The following is a 17,507-nucleotide window of genomic DNA, read 5'->3' as shown; positions in this document are numbered from 1 at the left end:
ATCACTTGTTAGCTTTCCCATATGTTAGCTTTCCACTTTCTGATACAAGTCATCAAACAACTACTCTTCCCGAATCAACTATTCTGGTCTCAACACTCTCTTCGCTTCCCTCCCTAGACCAACCCTTCTCCTTCACTTTGTGACCGAAGAAAGTCTGGAACGACCATTTCTTGGGTTAGGCCGGATTTATACAGATTGATCTCTCGAATCAAAGTACTCCCTTGCAGTACATTATTTAGGGTTTAGGCTCGTTTCTCACCCACAACACACGAAATTACCAAAATCAGCAGAAACCGTTTTCACCCTCAAACAACTGTGTAACTAATAATAATATGAATTTTTGGCATATATGAATTTCAGATTTAACCACAATTTATAAAGTATATAAGAGAATTTGGATAGTGCCAGTTGGATGTTTTAGATGTGTCATATCTGAACGGTTTAGATCCATCACATGCGTAATACACACGTTTCGATATTAATTGGCGTGGCTAAACATAACATAAAGACACATTAAGCAGATATAAATTGGCGTGGATAAATATCACATATAGCGACGCTAAATGGTGTGCCTATAGGATATCCAATGAACGGCTCACAACGTCACATGTGGACGGTGTAGGATGCATCTAATTTGACGGTCAATATTGCATCATCTTAAAAGAGATTCAACGGTTCCTAATACAGCCACTTGGATGAAGGTAATTGTAATTTGGCATGGCTAAACATCACATATAGCCACGCTATATGGCGTGTCTATAGGATCTCCAATTAACGGCTCACAACGTTACATGTGGACGGTGTAGGATGCATCTAATTTGACGGTCAATATTGTATCATCTTAAAAGAGATTCAACGGTTCCTAATACAGCCACGTGGATGAAGGTAATTGTAAATTGGCGTGGTTAAACATCACATATAGCTACGCTTTATGGTGTGTCTATAGGATGTCCAATGAACGGCTCACAACGCTACATGTGGATGGTACTAAACGGCTCCTAATACAACCACGTGGATGAAGGTTTTTAAAATTGGCGTGGCTAAAACATAACATATAACCACGTTAAACCTATATGGGCATGTTTATAGGACATCCAACGAGCGTCTCACAACGTTACATGTGGATGGTATTCAATGGTTCCTAATACAACCACGTGGATGAAGGTAATTGAAATTGGCGTGTATAAAACATAACATATAGCCACGTTAAACCTATATGGGGCGTGTCTATAGGATATCCAATGAACGGAACAACGTCACATGTAGATGGTAATCAACAGTTCCTAATATAGCTACGTGGATGAAGGTAAGTGAAATTGGCGATAACTAATGGCTACGCCAAAAAGAAATTTGCGTGTCTAAAGTGAACCAAATAGCCACGACTAAAGCAATTTGCGTGTCTATAGTGAACCAAATAGCCACGCCAAAAGAAATTTGCATGTCTATAGTGAACCAAATAGCCACGCCAAAACAATAAATCGAGTATCTAAAGGGTACCAGTGCTTAAGTTTGTGGGACACTATATAGCAACGCATATATGGCTCTGGCGTGTCTATTTCATGCAGAAATAAACACGCAAGTCAGGCGTGGCTATAAATTACCTAAAACCACTCCGTCATACCTAAAACCACGCGAGCAGAAACCACGCCAAGTCTAAACCAAATTGGCGTGTAAAAACCCTTATGGACATGCCAATTTGGCGTGGCAAATGGGTCGGTTTGTACTAGTGTTGTGGGAGTTGGTACCTATCAAATTCATATGTGCTCTGGACGCATTTTAACACTGCACGATGTGCTTTATGTACCTGGAATTCATCATAATTTACTTTCAGTTATTGCACTTCTTAGTTTTTGATATTCTTTTAAAATTGAAGACAGTAGATTGGATATCATTTTTGATTATATTTTGTTTGGACATGGTTATTTAAGTAGTAACTTCTTTAAATTAGATTTGTTTAATTATCTTTCTTCTGATGTTTTAGTGACTAGTGCTAGTAGTAGTATTGTTGATGATTGTATGACTTGGCATGTTATACTAGGCCACATTGGGCAATCTAGGATGACAAGGTTAGCTTGAGAATTCCATTTTGGATCACTCGCTAAAGTCTCCTTACTCGTATGTGAACCTTGTCTAGAAGTCAAAGCTTGTAGAAACCCTTTTGGTAAGGAAAAACGTGTTACTCGACCTATTGAGTTAGGACATTCTGATATTTTTGTACCTATGAATGTTAAATCTAGACATGGTTATTTTTATTTTCTCATTTATTGACGATTATAGGCGATTTGTTTATGTATATTTGATCGCTCATCGCTACGAAGCCTTGGATTGTTTTAAGCGCTTTGTAGCAGAAGTTGAGAATCAAACTGGGAAGAGTTTGGAAAATCTTTGTACTGAGCGTGGATGTGAATAGTTATCTGATATGTTCCAAGAATTTTATGAGACTAAGGGAATAACTAGGCACCTTACTATTCCCTGCACACCGTAGCAAAATGGTGTTGCAGAGAGAAGGAATATAACATTATTGGATATGGTTATATCAATGATGGCGCATGCCAACCTCCCAATATTTTTCTGGAGGGAAGCTACTATGAGCGCAACCTACATTCTAAACTGTGTCCAATCACAGTCAGTTCCTACTACACCATATGAACTCTACAAAGGCAAAAAAATCAAATTTAAGGAACTTGCTCCCATGGGGTTCAGCTGGTTTTGTTCACAACACTTCTCATGTTTACGGGAAGCTAGGACCTTGAGCAAGAAAGCTTGTCTTTATAAGGTATTATGATTGATCAAAAGGTTATGTGATGTATTATGAACATCCAAGTGGAGGAATGACTGAAGTAGAGTCCAGAGATGTTGTTTTCGTTAAAGATGATTGTCCTCGCATGAGTGACATTAACAAGGACTTGGAACTCTTTGAAATATAAGATAATGTTGACATTTTACCATCCTATAATAAGGGTAGGGAATTAGTTTCGAAACCCATTGTCGTTGAAGATAGTAGGAGTGATCTTCATCTTAGTCGGAGTATACCACTAGAGCCCCAAGACCTTCAGCCACGCAGAAATAAGTGTCAAAAAGCACCCTGTCGTTATTTTGAGATTGAAGAAGGGATATTAACGCATGCTGCGAGTATTGAGGATGAACCCACTTCTTACAAAGAAGTATGTTCATCACATGCTAGCGATAAATGGATTGTTGGTATGTAGAATGAAATAAAGTCAATGAAAGAAAAGGAAGTTTTGGATTATGTTTACCTTCCGCCTGTTGGGCGAAAGACTATTGGAGAAAAATGGGTCTTTAAAATTAAACACAAGGTAGATGGTTCAATATAAGTGAAAAATACAAGGATCCCTAGTGGCGAAGGGATATACCCTGCAGAAGGGTATAGACTATAAGGAAACTTTTTCACTGTGGTGAGGTTTGTCTCAATTCTCCTCATGCTTTCTATAGTTGCACATTTGGATTAAGAATTGTACCAAATGGATGTTAAAACTAAATTTCTCAATAAGAACTAGACAAAGAGATTTATTGAGTTAAAAGAAAAGAGTGTAAAGTTTTCCATCTCAAACGTACTATTTATGGCCTTAAACAATTTTCTAGACAATGGTATATATGTTTCCATTAGTCTATCACCTCTGCTGGTTATGAGATGATTATTGAATACCATTGTGTGTACATTAAACGATCCAAGGAAAGTATCGTTATCCTATCATTGTATGTCGATGATATTCTACTAACTAGTAATGATCTCGAAGGTATTGTCACCAGTAAGAAGTGGTTGTCCTCTAATTTTAAAATCACGGACGTGGGTGAAGCTAATTACATATTAGGTGTTAATATCACACGAGATCACTTGATAAAGATTCTTAGTTTGTCTCAAGAGACTTACATAAAGAAGATTCTTGAAGGCTTTCGAATGCATGATTTCAAACCCATCGACTCTCTAATGGATAAAGCACTAGTCCTAAGCATAGATCAATGCCCAAAGAATGAAGAAAAAACGAATTATATGTCCAAAGTACCTTATGCATCTGCGGTTGGGAGTCTAGTGTATGCTTTGTTGTGTACAAGACCTGACATAAGTTTCACAATGTGTATGGTAAGTCGTTACCAGAGTAACCCTGGACTAGGTCAATGAAAAGCGGTCAAAAGGATATTTCGTTATATTAAAGGGAATGTTGATCTTCTCTTTGTTACCATGGTGATGATATAGACTTAAGGGATTTAGCAATGCCGATTGGCGCAACAAAAAAGATGACTACAAGTCTATTTCAGGTTATGTTTTTAAACTAGTAGGTGGTGCAGTTACTTGGTCTAGTAATAAACAGAAGTGTGTTTCCCTTTTTACCGTGGAAGCAGAGTATGTTGCAATTTTAGAGGTTATCCAAGAAGTTGTATGGTTAAGGAGATTTATTAAGAGTCTTGGTATCTCATAAAATGCAAAGTATGTGGTGGTGCTTCATAGTGATAGCACATCAGCTCTTGCATATGTGAAGGATCCCAAATACCATGGAAAAACCAAACATATTGGTAGCAATTCCAGTTCATACGTGATATATTTGTACAAAGAAAGGTTTTTCTTACATATATCTCCACGAATAAGATGTTGGCTGACCCATTGACCAAGCCAATGGCGAGAGTTATTTTTGCATCTCATGTAGAGAACATGGGATTGACTAGGATTTGATATGAAGAACATTTTATTATGGTTTGATGACATTATTATTATTTTTGCATTAATGAGTATTGATTTTTTTCTTCATTAAATGCATTTTACAGAATTCATATATACTATTCATGAGTACATGTGTATTAAAGTTGTCTGCAGGCAAGAATCGGCCTACTCATACATGTGATACCTTGGCGATTAGAATCATGAGTAAGATGAGACAAAAGAAAATAAGTTTTTGAGAATTTGTATTTCGAAAATTACCTGTTTTTGTAATAGTCTTTTAATTCTTTTCTACACTGTATAAGTCGCATTAGTATGTCTAAGATGGGATCTTAAAGATATAAATCATTAAGTTTGACCACCACTTAATGAAGCAAGTTATAAAGGCAGATGTGATTTTCTGAACAATCTCTATGAGTATGGATGGGTTTTGAAATTCAGGTTAGCCGCTTTGTAGTGACTTGACTTAGATCTGTATGGTGTATGTTTTTAACAAGGACATGCCCATTTAAGTGGGAGAACGCCCATAACATACACATACTATATGTGCTAAGTTGACTGAATGTGGGAGTAATAAATGATTTCCCTGTTTCATTTTTGTGTGAGCCACTTGATTAATATCCAATTCTTTTACCCCATGGAATTGGGTATATGTCATGAATAAGAGACTTAATGATGTTACTTTAGCATGTTTTCTACTACGATTCAATTTTCCATAATATGATACATGTCTAGGAAAGCTATTAAGTTGAATTGGACTGGTATGAATTCCTTGGAACATAATTTGATAACACACCATGGATTGTGATTCCCTGCTGGCCAGCGTTTTTCATTTGTCGAAAATCATGAGTATAATGTATATGTGTGGGTACAATACTACTTCTTAGAGGAATTAAGAGTATTGCATCAGGTGTGGTCAAATTATCTGAGGTGAAAATGAGAAGTTAGTAACTGATGTACTTTGGTTAGTTTTGTGAAACTTAATTATTCTACTCCTGCTATTTTTGTAATCCTCGTGAGGTCGCACACCCTATATCCAGTATGAACAGTTCGGTAATGTGGCAACGAGAGTACTATATTCTTTGTGTGCAAGTGGGAGATGTTGATATTATCGGTCGGGTAAGATACGATTCTCGACCCCCAAGACCAATTTAATTATATGCCACATATATAGTAGGAGAGTAGTTGAATCTGTTAGGATAAGTCTTGACAGAGAACCCTATGGGTGACTAATTTTAATTCCTTATCTTTATATAAGAATATTTGATATTCTTATTTGGTATGCAAACTTGCTGCAAAACTTAGGGGTATAGAAAAACAACATTTTCTCTTCCGCTAATTCTCTAAAAGACCCTAACTAGTAGTATAGCCTCTAGCAGATTATATTCAATACTTCTCTGTTAGAGCATAGATCGGCTGAACCAACCAAGCGTTGGTATGTCAAGTTTGGTTGTCATATTTTAGTGAATTAAAACTCATTAAAAGAGTCGCTTGATTATGTACTAAAGTCAACTTCGTATAGGTTAGCTTGAAAGTATTAGGATATGAGACATTACAAGTATTGCGAAGACTTGAAGAAGTGAAGAAGTAAGGAGATACGACGACAACACCATCCTTCCTCTTGAGGTTAGTGATATTTGACTTGAACTATTTCATTCCCTAACGTATCTTTCAAGTCGTGCATATTGGAAAAAAAACTTCGAAGCATGAATGACACTCTAGTTAGACACAGTACTAAGGAATACAATACGAGGTTTATTGCTTAACCATTAAACTTTGTAGATAAGACATGGACATAATTGTTTGAATGCTATTGTGATTATGTATGGGTATAAGGTGAATATTTCATCCTAGGAAACATGTTTTACATGTGTTTTAAGGAAGTAAATTCATGAACTTGTTTTGTGAATCGAAAAGGAAATCGCCAGGCATTATTGTATTCTTATTCATTGCATATCTTTTGAACAACCAATATGTGTGATTAGTATAACCGCTCATGACTTGTCTATGTTCTTGGTAAAACTATTCACAAAGGCCTGACTTTTGTATTGGTATGACTTTTATTAGTGAAACCGATCTTAAGTAATCACATGAGATGGTATGATCGAGTTTGTGATTTTGTGTATGACCGACTATGGGTAAAGGGGAACCGATCCTAGTAAGAGGTTCAACACATCACAAATGGGAATCGATCCTTGTATGAGGTGCAGCAAGTTTATAGCAGAAAGGGGAACCGGTCCTATGGACATGTGCAACACGTTTTTAGGCAAAGGGGAACCGATCCTATGGACATGTGCAGCAGGAACAAGTTAGATACCATATATATGTGGGAAACTGATCCTAGTACCTAGTAAATCGAATTTTGGGAAGCTAGTGTGACTATGCACAGTACTCACATGGAGGTAGAACCGAAACTTGTTCTGGTAGAACCGTTAAACCCATGATTTGTGATTGAGTGTTCTTGATCAATCACATAGTTCTTGAAAGTCAGATGAACCAATTCTAAACTTGTTTGGAAGCGTGGAAAATCGGTTTCAAGGTTGTAAGTATGAAAGAGGACTTACAAAGTAAGTATGTCGACATACTTTGAACACGTGCAGTAAATGCTAATCTTTCATTGTTCAAAAGTTATTCCTTAATAGCTAAAGGAAGAAAATCCCGGATCGAATAAAAATAAATTGAGAATCTTTTATTTAAGGTTTTTAATTTTATTTTAGGAAAATGAAAATTAGTAATGTGCATTTACTAGTTGGAGATTTTCCAAGAGATTTTCGATCAATATTTTGGACAAAGCATTTCCAGGAATTATGGAAACTGAATCTGAGATTTAATGCATATCTTGAGAATATTTTCGGTTTTGGAAATTCCTTGGTGTCCAAACTTCCTTGGTCTATAAATTTGAAAGTTTCCATTTCGAGCAAACTAATCCTGCGTACAACAAGAACTATCTCAGTTGTGATGTTACTGGTGAAGCCGCCTATTCAGAGGGGAGAGTAACTTAATTAGGAGAGATCTCTTACGCCCGATCAGTTTAAAGACTTCTTTGGGATTGAGAAGCTCTATTAGTACCGTTGGTGGGAAACTGGATAATTACGGTTTATCTTTTGTTTTCGATTGATTTAATTGACTAACGGTGGTTGAACTTTGATTGCACCTAGTTTTTTTATGCTTGAGAATCTTCTCTTCTGATTTAAGATTCACTCAAACTAGATCGAAGTTTCGACGGGAATCTTTAGACTGTTTGTAGGTCTAAAGACGTATTGTGATAATCCATTGTTAGCAGACTCCGTTCTGTGGGTGATTGATCACAAGAGATTCAAGTTGATTGTGTACAGGTGTTTATTGAAGAGCTAAGAAGATTTGAAGACAAAGAAAACTTTGAAGACAAAGAAGACTTTGAAGATTTCTGATTTGGGATTCATAATCTTTGGTGTGCACAATACTGGTTTCGGTAAAAGAGGATCCAACTATAGTCGGTTTATCCTTGTGGTAGATTAGATTGATTAGTTGTGTAGATCAGCATCAATACAATTCTGTGTGATTAAAAGTATTGATTGCAAAACCTTAACAATTACTTCGGTAGTTGATAATAAGATAGATCTTAGAAAACCTGACGAATGAGTTTATTGAGATAAACAGAAGAGCCTTTGTCGAACTCATATCACTTGGTTTAAGAGAGTTGCTACCAAACAGATTTGTTGTTCCTTTACTGTTTGGAATACGAACCAAAGGAATTGTTCCAAGTACGTGACTTATTACAGGTCGAAGGCGTGGGAATACAGACGGAACTAGGTGAACTATAAGTTTAGTTGCTTGGTGTCAACTATACGAAGTTGGTTTATTTTGTATAGCGGATTAATCCTGAGAGTATTCAATGCTGGACAAGGTCCTGGGGTTTTTCTGCATTTGCAGTTTCCTCGTTAACAAAATCTTGCTGTTTCATTTACTTTAAAATTGCGCAATTATAATTGTTGTAATTATGATTTAAAGTAAATTACACAAACGTTAATTCCTATTTACTTGATAAGTAAACCTATTGTGTTTGGTTAAGTCCGAACCTTTTATCAAGTAAACATACTTCGTTGTTGTATTGTCTCGATCTCGTATCCATAGACGATCATACGAAGTATGAACCGATTGGTTGTATTGTCTCGACTCAGTCCATAGACAATCACTTTCAGAGAAAGGACTTATAGGTAGGAAAAGTTTTAGATTGAGGTATATTTGGGTACCCTCGTCCTTCCATTCGCGGCAATTGAAGAAGGAGGATTCTCAAGGGGCTCGTAACGACAATCAATCAATCCTGGTTTCGGGTTTTCCGCAGGTAAGTAACCTACCTAAATCCATTTATTTGATTCATTTTTTCATAACATGGCTAATAACAAAGAAGATTGAGTTGTTTCAGTGGTGGTATGAGTATGGTAAGACCCTGGATAGAGTTCACAAATGAGATATCGGCAGTGTTCAAAGAAAGTAAAGGACAAGTGAAAACTCAGGTGAGGATACGGTAGAAAACATCACCGTATTAGGATACATGGAGACTTACGGTTGGAATTCCAACCATAGGTAATCTCAGGAGCAATTCTGGTTGGGTTTCCCCACTATAAGTAAACGCGGAGAACTAAAGAATAAAATAAGAAAAAGATGGGATTGAAATAGGTTGTCAGTTCCATAGAATTGATAAGTCGAGATTAGTATTTGGGCTGGACTTATGCTTATTCACGTGGCCCACTTGGCTGAAAAACTTATTTCGGATGAGGAACAACTTTGGAAGTCATTTATTTTTGTATTTTTGGAAATTTGACAACCTAATTCGACCAGAATTCTCCATACGGGAACTTCTACTCTGCACACGAGAGCTTATGCTTTTGGATATCTATAAAAGAAACACTTCTTGACCTAATCTTGAATATCTCATATTACACATTTTGTTCTACATCTAATATTTCGATAATTGTGTATTCATGAATAGATACACTTTTGTTGATTAAGGATGAATTCGATATCCTAAGCATGAAGCTTGATTAGTTATACAAGTTTATTTGAAGTTTTTATCATTTGTTTACACTATATATAGGGTTTATGATTAATTTATAGAATTCAAGTGTACAATTGGATCATTCTATTAATCATTTTATTACTATTAAAGAGTTGAGCTATTCGTAATTGTCGTGCATCTCCTACACAAGTCGAAATCGCGAGACCTAACAGAGGGATTATGTGGAGAAATCGTGTGTGAAGACAACACCAATAGTAAGTGAACTGAGCGCACTGAGTTGAACTGCTGAATCAACCTAATTTTACAGACCCTAAAGCATCTAATTGAGTTACATCTTGTAAGCGTACTTTAAGGTGGTTCAATTAGATATAATCTGGTGACTAAGTGTACCTGTTATCTGGTGATACAAGGAGTTTCGGGGATAGCTAAGCATACCTCATATTCTACGGTTGGTGATGAATGATGTTAACGACAAATAGGTAAATATACTGATTCAGTTAGTGTTTGGTAATGGCGAAGAATTTATTAATCATTTGTTTATTCTTATTGTCCTTTTATTATTATTTTTTAAATTAATCAACCAGTTCCCCCCTTTTAGTATTTGTTTTTATTTTAGTTTGCTAATCCAAAAAAAATTAACAATTATACAGCTCATTATGAGAATGATTCCAACTATCGCTATATTACTAGTTAATTAATGAGAAATATTTTAAGTAATTTGTTGCACTTACGCACGCATTAAGAACTTAAACATCTGATTTAATCTAGTTGATTAGCATTAACTCATTATCTTTTTTTATGACCCATGTTCTACTACATGTGACATTGCATGATTGCAATACTGCAATATGCTTGAATGCTTGTTTATTTGTTCGGAAAAGTGAACACGTCTTCATATCTAAAATTAGACTACAGTTTAAGATACAAAATCTTCAATAAGAAAGTGCTAGCTATTATACCTTTATTGAACTGAATACTCATGCATGCATGTATATTGCTTTGATTAGCCTATTTAGTACACCTTGGTGATCTTAGAGAGTTAGACTTAAATACACGATGAGTTGGTTTGTTTTCTATGTACTAGAATTCATAAACACAAGGTATATACGATGACTTATGGAAATTACCAGAATATGCTCTCGGTGGATTACTTTAGGGCTTTCGGTATGAGACATATTGAATATTGGTTCTAATCGATTGACGAACACATTAGGTGATAGAAGATAAAACCTCCAAACTGTATGTCCATATTTCTAGTTTCACGTATAATTTTTTATGCTTTGGTTTTCACTAATGTAATTTAGTTTTAAATTTATCAAATATTTCAACAATTTTTTTCCGCTCTCTGTGAGAACGATCCCATACTTACCAGTTTTGCTAACTTGTAAGTATGCTTCATTGAATTTTGGTTATAGAGTACTAGGTTTAGATCGTCATGACCATAGGTTGCAAACATTGATGATTAGTGAATTCAAAACTAAAGATTCAAGACGAAGAACTCAAGTTGAACCCAAAGACTGCAACACTTTAATAAGAAAAAAGAGGACATCATTCATCTGATGTATCCACTTACATCCCCTAATTGTGCAATAAGATGAGCTTGAGTCGATTATGCTGAAATAGACTCCTTGGATACCAGTTCTGGTTTGTACATTGAGTAGGACAAAGCCAAATGCTTGGATACATTTGTTGTCGAACGTATAATTATCATCTTTTGCCTCCGTTATGTCTTTAAGCGAGATCTGGATCCTGCGAGTGGTATCTAAAAAATTGTATTAGTAAATCCTTATGGATCAATCAGAATGCGTCGATCTTCCCAATTTCAGATGTCAAGAGTGATGATAAGCAGGTCAAAGAGGGGTTGCTCCAAAAGCTTGAAATATTTTCCTACAACAATAATTGGAATGAGAGGAGTATACGTATGTTCATTGGTTGGGTCACTTCTTCGTTTTCCTTATGTGCTTATTAGTGAAAACGAGTAGAGAGGAATCAATCAATCACATTACAAGACAACAGAATACTGGACAAGCCTTTATATAACAGGCTGAGTAGATAGGCTGTCAATGCCATCTATTACAGTTAACGGAAAACCAAGAAGTGCACGTACAATGTATAGATACAGAATGAAATGTTAACTAGTAACAGAACCTCTAACAGCACACACAGAAATAGTTATAGGAAGATACCATAGAGAATATAGTCTTGTACTATCCCTACTCAAGCTGAAGTGGCTGAACTTTCAACTTGTGACGCAAAAATTCAAATCTGTCAGCAGAAAGACCCTTGGTAAAAACATCTGCAACAAGAGTATCAGTAGAAACATAGTGAAGACATAGAGAATCAGTTCACGAATGAAGTGGAAATCAATAGCTGCATGATTCATCCTGCCGTGAAGTGTTGGATTGAATGCCACATAGATATAACTTTTGTTGTCACATCCCAGTGTAGGAGAAGAAGAAACAAATACATTAAGATCCTTGAGAATTTGACACACCCATAATACCTCAGCTGCAGTATCTGCTAAAGATCAATACTCGGCTTCTGTGGAGCTTCGAGATACTTTGGGTTGTTTCTTAGAATACCAAGAGATAGGATTAGGTCCAAAGAACACACAGTATCCACTGGTAGAGCAACGATCATCTGGATTACCTGCCCAATCTGAGTCTGAAAAGGAAGAAATAGCTTGCAGTCCTTGCTGAAGAATAATCCCATGGTCAAGAGTATATTTTAAGTATCTAAAAATTCTCTTAGAGGCAACCAAATGTACATCAGTAGGGTTACTCATGTGTTGATAGACCTGGTTAACAGCATAGCTGATGTCAGGTCTTTTCCATGTAACATATTGGAGAGATCCAACTAATGATCTATAATTTGTAGCATCTAGTAATGGTTGACCATCAAACTTGCTCATTTTAGAATCTGCAACAGCTGGTGTATGACATGGTTTTGCATTTGGTCTGAGATAGATGCATAGTTGTGCCAGTCCTTTTAATTTCCAAGCCCAAGAAGTAGTGTATGGGACCTAAGTCCTTAACTGGAAATGAGAGTGACAGTTGAGTGATAACTTGATTACATGTTGTTAGAGAAGATCCTGTGATAAGAATATCATCCACATAAATGAGAATGATGATGATTAAAGATCCTCTTTTGAAAGTAAATAATGATGTATCATCTAGAGAAGTTTCAAACCCCAAAGCAAGAAGAGACTCCATGATATTTTCAAATCAAAGATCTAGGAGCTTGCTTAAGACCATAAATTGACTTGTGTAATCTGCAAACATAATGAGGTTTGTCTGGATCTTCAAAGCCAGGTGGTTGAGTCATGAACACTGTTTATTTTAGATCACCATGAAGAAATGCATTGCTTATATCAAGTTGCTTAACTGGACAATTATGATGCACATCAAGAGATAAAACAATTCTGATGGTAGCAGGTTTAGCAACTTGACTAAATGTTTCTTGATAATCCAAACCTTCTTGTTGATGATATCCCTTTGCCACTAGTCTAGATTTGAGTCTCTCTATGCTTCCATCTGGATTGTGTTTGATTTTGAAGACCCATTTACATCCCACCAAGTTCTGAGATGGATGAGGAGGTTCTAAGGATCAAGTACCAGCTAGTTTAAGTGCTGAACATTCAGTAATTAATGAATGAAGCCATTTGGGATGTTTCTTGGCCTGAGCAACTGTTTTAGGAATGATGACTTCAACTGAGGCTAAGTTAGCTGCAGATACAAGATATTTGGTGCTGAATAGAGACTTTGGTGGTTTAGGTTTAAATATCCCCATCTTACCCCTGGTTGTCATTTAATGAGCATTAGTTACAAGAGAAGAATAAGTAGTTGGTAAATCAGTTGAAGTAGTAGGTAATCCAGTTGGAGAGGTATGTAATACAGTTGAAGTAGGTATTGTTGTTGGTGAAGCAGGTGAAACTGGTAAAGTAGTTGCTGGAGTAGGAAAAATAGTTGAAGTTGATGTAGAAGTAGGTAGAGATTCAGAAATATTCTCAATATATGAAGTAGAATCAAAAGAAGTATGATATAGTTGAGATTTCTGAGATGTTGTATTGGAAATGTTATCAAGCTTGAACTATAAAGATGGAAACTGATCTTCATGAAAATTAACATGTCTTGAAATAAATTTTCTCCCTGAGCATGGTTCAAAGCACCTGTATCCTTTTTGAGAAGAAGAATATCCAAGAAAAATACATACTTTGCTTCTTGGTTCTAGTTTAGAATGAGTATAGGGTTTGATCCATGGATAACATGCACAACCAAAAACCCTGAGTATAAAATAGTTAGGTGCACTTCCAGAAAGTTTCTAATATGGTGACATGAATGAGATAGAAGCAGTTGGTAATCTGTTAACTAAGTAGTTTGTAGTTTGCTAGGCATCAACCCAAAAACAATCTGTCATATTATCTTAAATAAGTAAAGTCCTGCATAACCCAATGAGATGTTTATGTTTACTCTCAGCTACCCCATTCTGCTCTGGTGTGTAAGCACAACTATACTGATGCATTACTCCATTGGTAGATAAAAATTTACCTAATTCATTGCTAATAAATTCTCCTCCTCCATCTATTCTAACAACTTTGATTTTGAGAACAAAATAATTTTCAACTTGTGACTTAAAGGAGATGAAGATTGAAATGAAGTCACTCTTTCTTATTAATGGAAATATCCAACAATTCTTACTGAAACCATCAATGATATTACAGTAATATATGAAACCATTACATGAAGTAACATGACAAGGTCCCCAAATATCCATGTGCAATAATTGCAGTGGTTTATTTGACACAGTAGAAATAGTAAAATTAAGTTTATGAGATCTTCCTAATTGACAATCCCTACAGGTAAAGGACTGATGAGAGGACATATTCTGAAATAACTCTAAATGACTCACTCTCTGCATGGACTGAAAGGATGGATGGCCAAGCCTTTGGTGAAGTAGAAGTGGAGTGATCTTTAATGCAAACAAAGAAGTAACTTCTGAATTTGATGTTGGTGAAGATGCCAGATGTAAAGGATATAAACCATTGTCACTCTGCCCTTGGAAAATGTTCTTCCCAGACTTGAGATTATTCACAAAGTAATTATCACCCTCAAAGATTATACTGACATTGTTATCTCTAGTAACTTATTCACAGATAACAGCTTATGAGAGGCACTTGGAACATGCAATATTTTGGGAAAACTAATAGTATTAGTAAGAAAAAATTTAGAAGTATTACCTATGTTTCAGATTGACATTCCCTCTCCATTAGCTGTGGATATTTGCTCAGTGCCTGTGTAAGAACTGAAATCTTGAAGATCTGAGGGATCTGCAGAGATATGAGTTGTTTCTCCTGAGTCACAATACCATGGATTCTCACCAAGAATATCAGCTGAAACCATCATAGCATGAATATTTGAGGGTATAGGGCGACCTTGAAAAGCAAAGTTCATGCACTGGTTGCACTCAATGGCAGAATAACCAAATTTGAAGCAGATTTGACAGGTTGGTCTATTAGGTCTGAGATTAAAAGCACCACTTGTAGGAGTAGGTGATGGTGATGGAGATGGTGGTGGTGGTGGTTGTGTGAATGTATTTTTGGCAAAGGACTTTGAATGAAAAGGTGTAGAAGAATACATTGAAGGATAGTATGAGCGTGTTTGTAGTCTTGAAGAGTAATCAAAGTTGGATTTAGAATTGTTGTGAGGAAAGGATTTGTTTCCTATAAAAGTAGCAAATGTTTTGGCTTATTCTGAGTTAATAGCATGTTTTGCTCTTTCAGATAGAGCAATGTCTTCATTCAACAACAGATTATGTAATTCACCTAGAGTAATTGGTGGATTGCGAATTCTAATTGATGTACAAAAAGCATCGAAAATAGATCCAAGGCCATTGAGAACACTCACAATCATTTCAGACTCACAAATAAGAGAACCAGTTGCAGTCAAAGAATCGGATATTTTCTTAACTTCATTGAGATAGTTAATCATGGTGGAATTACCTTTGATTGAAGAAAGCTTAGTCTGAGTTGAATAACATGTGTTGAAGAAATTGATGCAAATCTGTCTTAAATTGACTTCCAAATCTCGTAAGAAGTTGTCGGACCAGCCACATAAGATATGACATATTCATAAATTGTTGACTGGATCCACAAAATGAGTTTTGATCTTCTTCATTCCATTTGATCCATGCTGGATTGATTGTTTCTACTGGATCTGCAATTCTTTGTGCATACACAAACTTGTTTGGATTATCTTTTTGATCTATCAATGTGACCTAAAACGTTGTACCTTTTGAAAAGTGGAAGAAGTAAGGATTTCCAAGTAAAAAAATTATGATCTTGGAGTTTGGATGGTACTATACTAGCAATAGTATTCAGAAGAACTTTAGTAATTGTTGATTCCATATCGAATCAGAAGAGAATAAGAAGAAAATTTTCAAGAACGAAAAGCTTAAATTTGCAGGTTTAATGGCAGAAGCTCTAATTGGTTATCAGGCCCTAATTGACTTTGATACCATAGTGAAAACGATTGGAGAGGAATCAATCAATCACATTACAAGACAACAAAACACTGAACAAGCCTTTATATAACAGGATGAGTAGACAGGCTGGCAATGCCAGCTATTACAGTTAACAGAAAACCAAGAAGTGTACGTACAATGTACGGATACAGATATAACTGTGAACTAGTAATGAAACCTCTAACAGCACACACAGAAATAGTTATAAGCAGACACCATATAAAAGATACTCTTATACTACTTGTTTCGTAGTGCTCCATGGATCCTTTAGCTTATATTTGTTAGTGTATGTTTTTCTTCTTCGCTTAAGTTACATATACCGTTTTCCTCATGGTACGGCGTGACACAGTGTTTAAGTATTGTTGTAGCTCCCCGTTCTTTACCTATCATTGGATTATAATCCATCAATTGCATCAGTCTTGCATCATGTGGCTCTAGTACGGGTGGAAAGCACAAAATGAGTTTTCCAGAGTTTGGGGACCTTTTGGTTTCCCTTGTTGTGTGGGAATGGAGTGAGTTTCTTATGACTGATTGCGAAGAATAGTTCGTCTACTTTGATGGTTAGTTCCGCCTACTCTACTGAGTTTGAGATTAGTTTTCCTGAATTGGCGGTAACTACCTGATGATAGCATATACTGTGTAGAGTGTGTGTGAGTTGTGTGTGTGTTAGGTGTTACTAAAGTGTTCCATAAGCACGTGCGAGTGCAAGAGAGAAATCGAGTCAAGAGGGAGTCTATAAACTCATGTCCTGTGTCTGTATTTTATATCTTCTTTTAATCATTCAATTGATCAAACCGCAGCAATGTACATATCAGGTTAATCATGCGTTACTATGGTATCAGAGCTCTGTTACGTTAACAAACAGAATTAAGCATGCATTTTAGATCTAAAATTCAGTTTTAGGGTTTGAGCTCTTGGTTATTTCAATTTCTTGTTTGGTGTTTGGATTGAAATCTCTTACCTCATCAACTACAATTGAATCTCGAATTGTAATCTCCAAATTCATCTTTGGATTACTTTAGATTTGATCTCATGTGTTCAGTTACTACATCACTAGCTCAACTACATCCAATTTCATCTTCAACCTAAGATTTTCATCATAATTAATTTTATCAAAATCTGTTGTTCTTGTTCCCTGATGCCGAAAAGGTCTGAGTGTGTTTGATGTGATTTGTAGATAGTGGTAAAAGTGGTTCGATTCTCAGACTTGTGAAGGATATTAATTAGACTTAAATCCTAATATTAAAATAGAAAACTCACTAAAAATTATAGCAAACTCAATCAAAGATGATATCAATACTAAAAGAAACACTG

This window comes from Papaver somniferum, unplaced genomic scaffold (assembly GCF_003573695.1).
Source record: "Papaver somniferum cultivar HN1 unplaced genomic scaffold, ASM357369v1 unplaced-scaffold_32, whole genome shotgun sequence".
Lineage (NCBI taxonomy): Eukaryota > Viridiplantae > Streptophyta > Magnoliopsida > Ranunculales > Papaveraceae > Papaver > Papaver somniferum.
Note: the sequence above shows the minus strand (reverse complement) of the source record.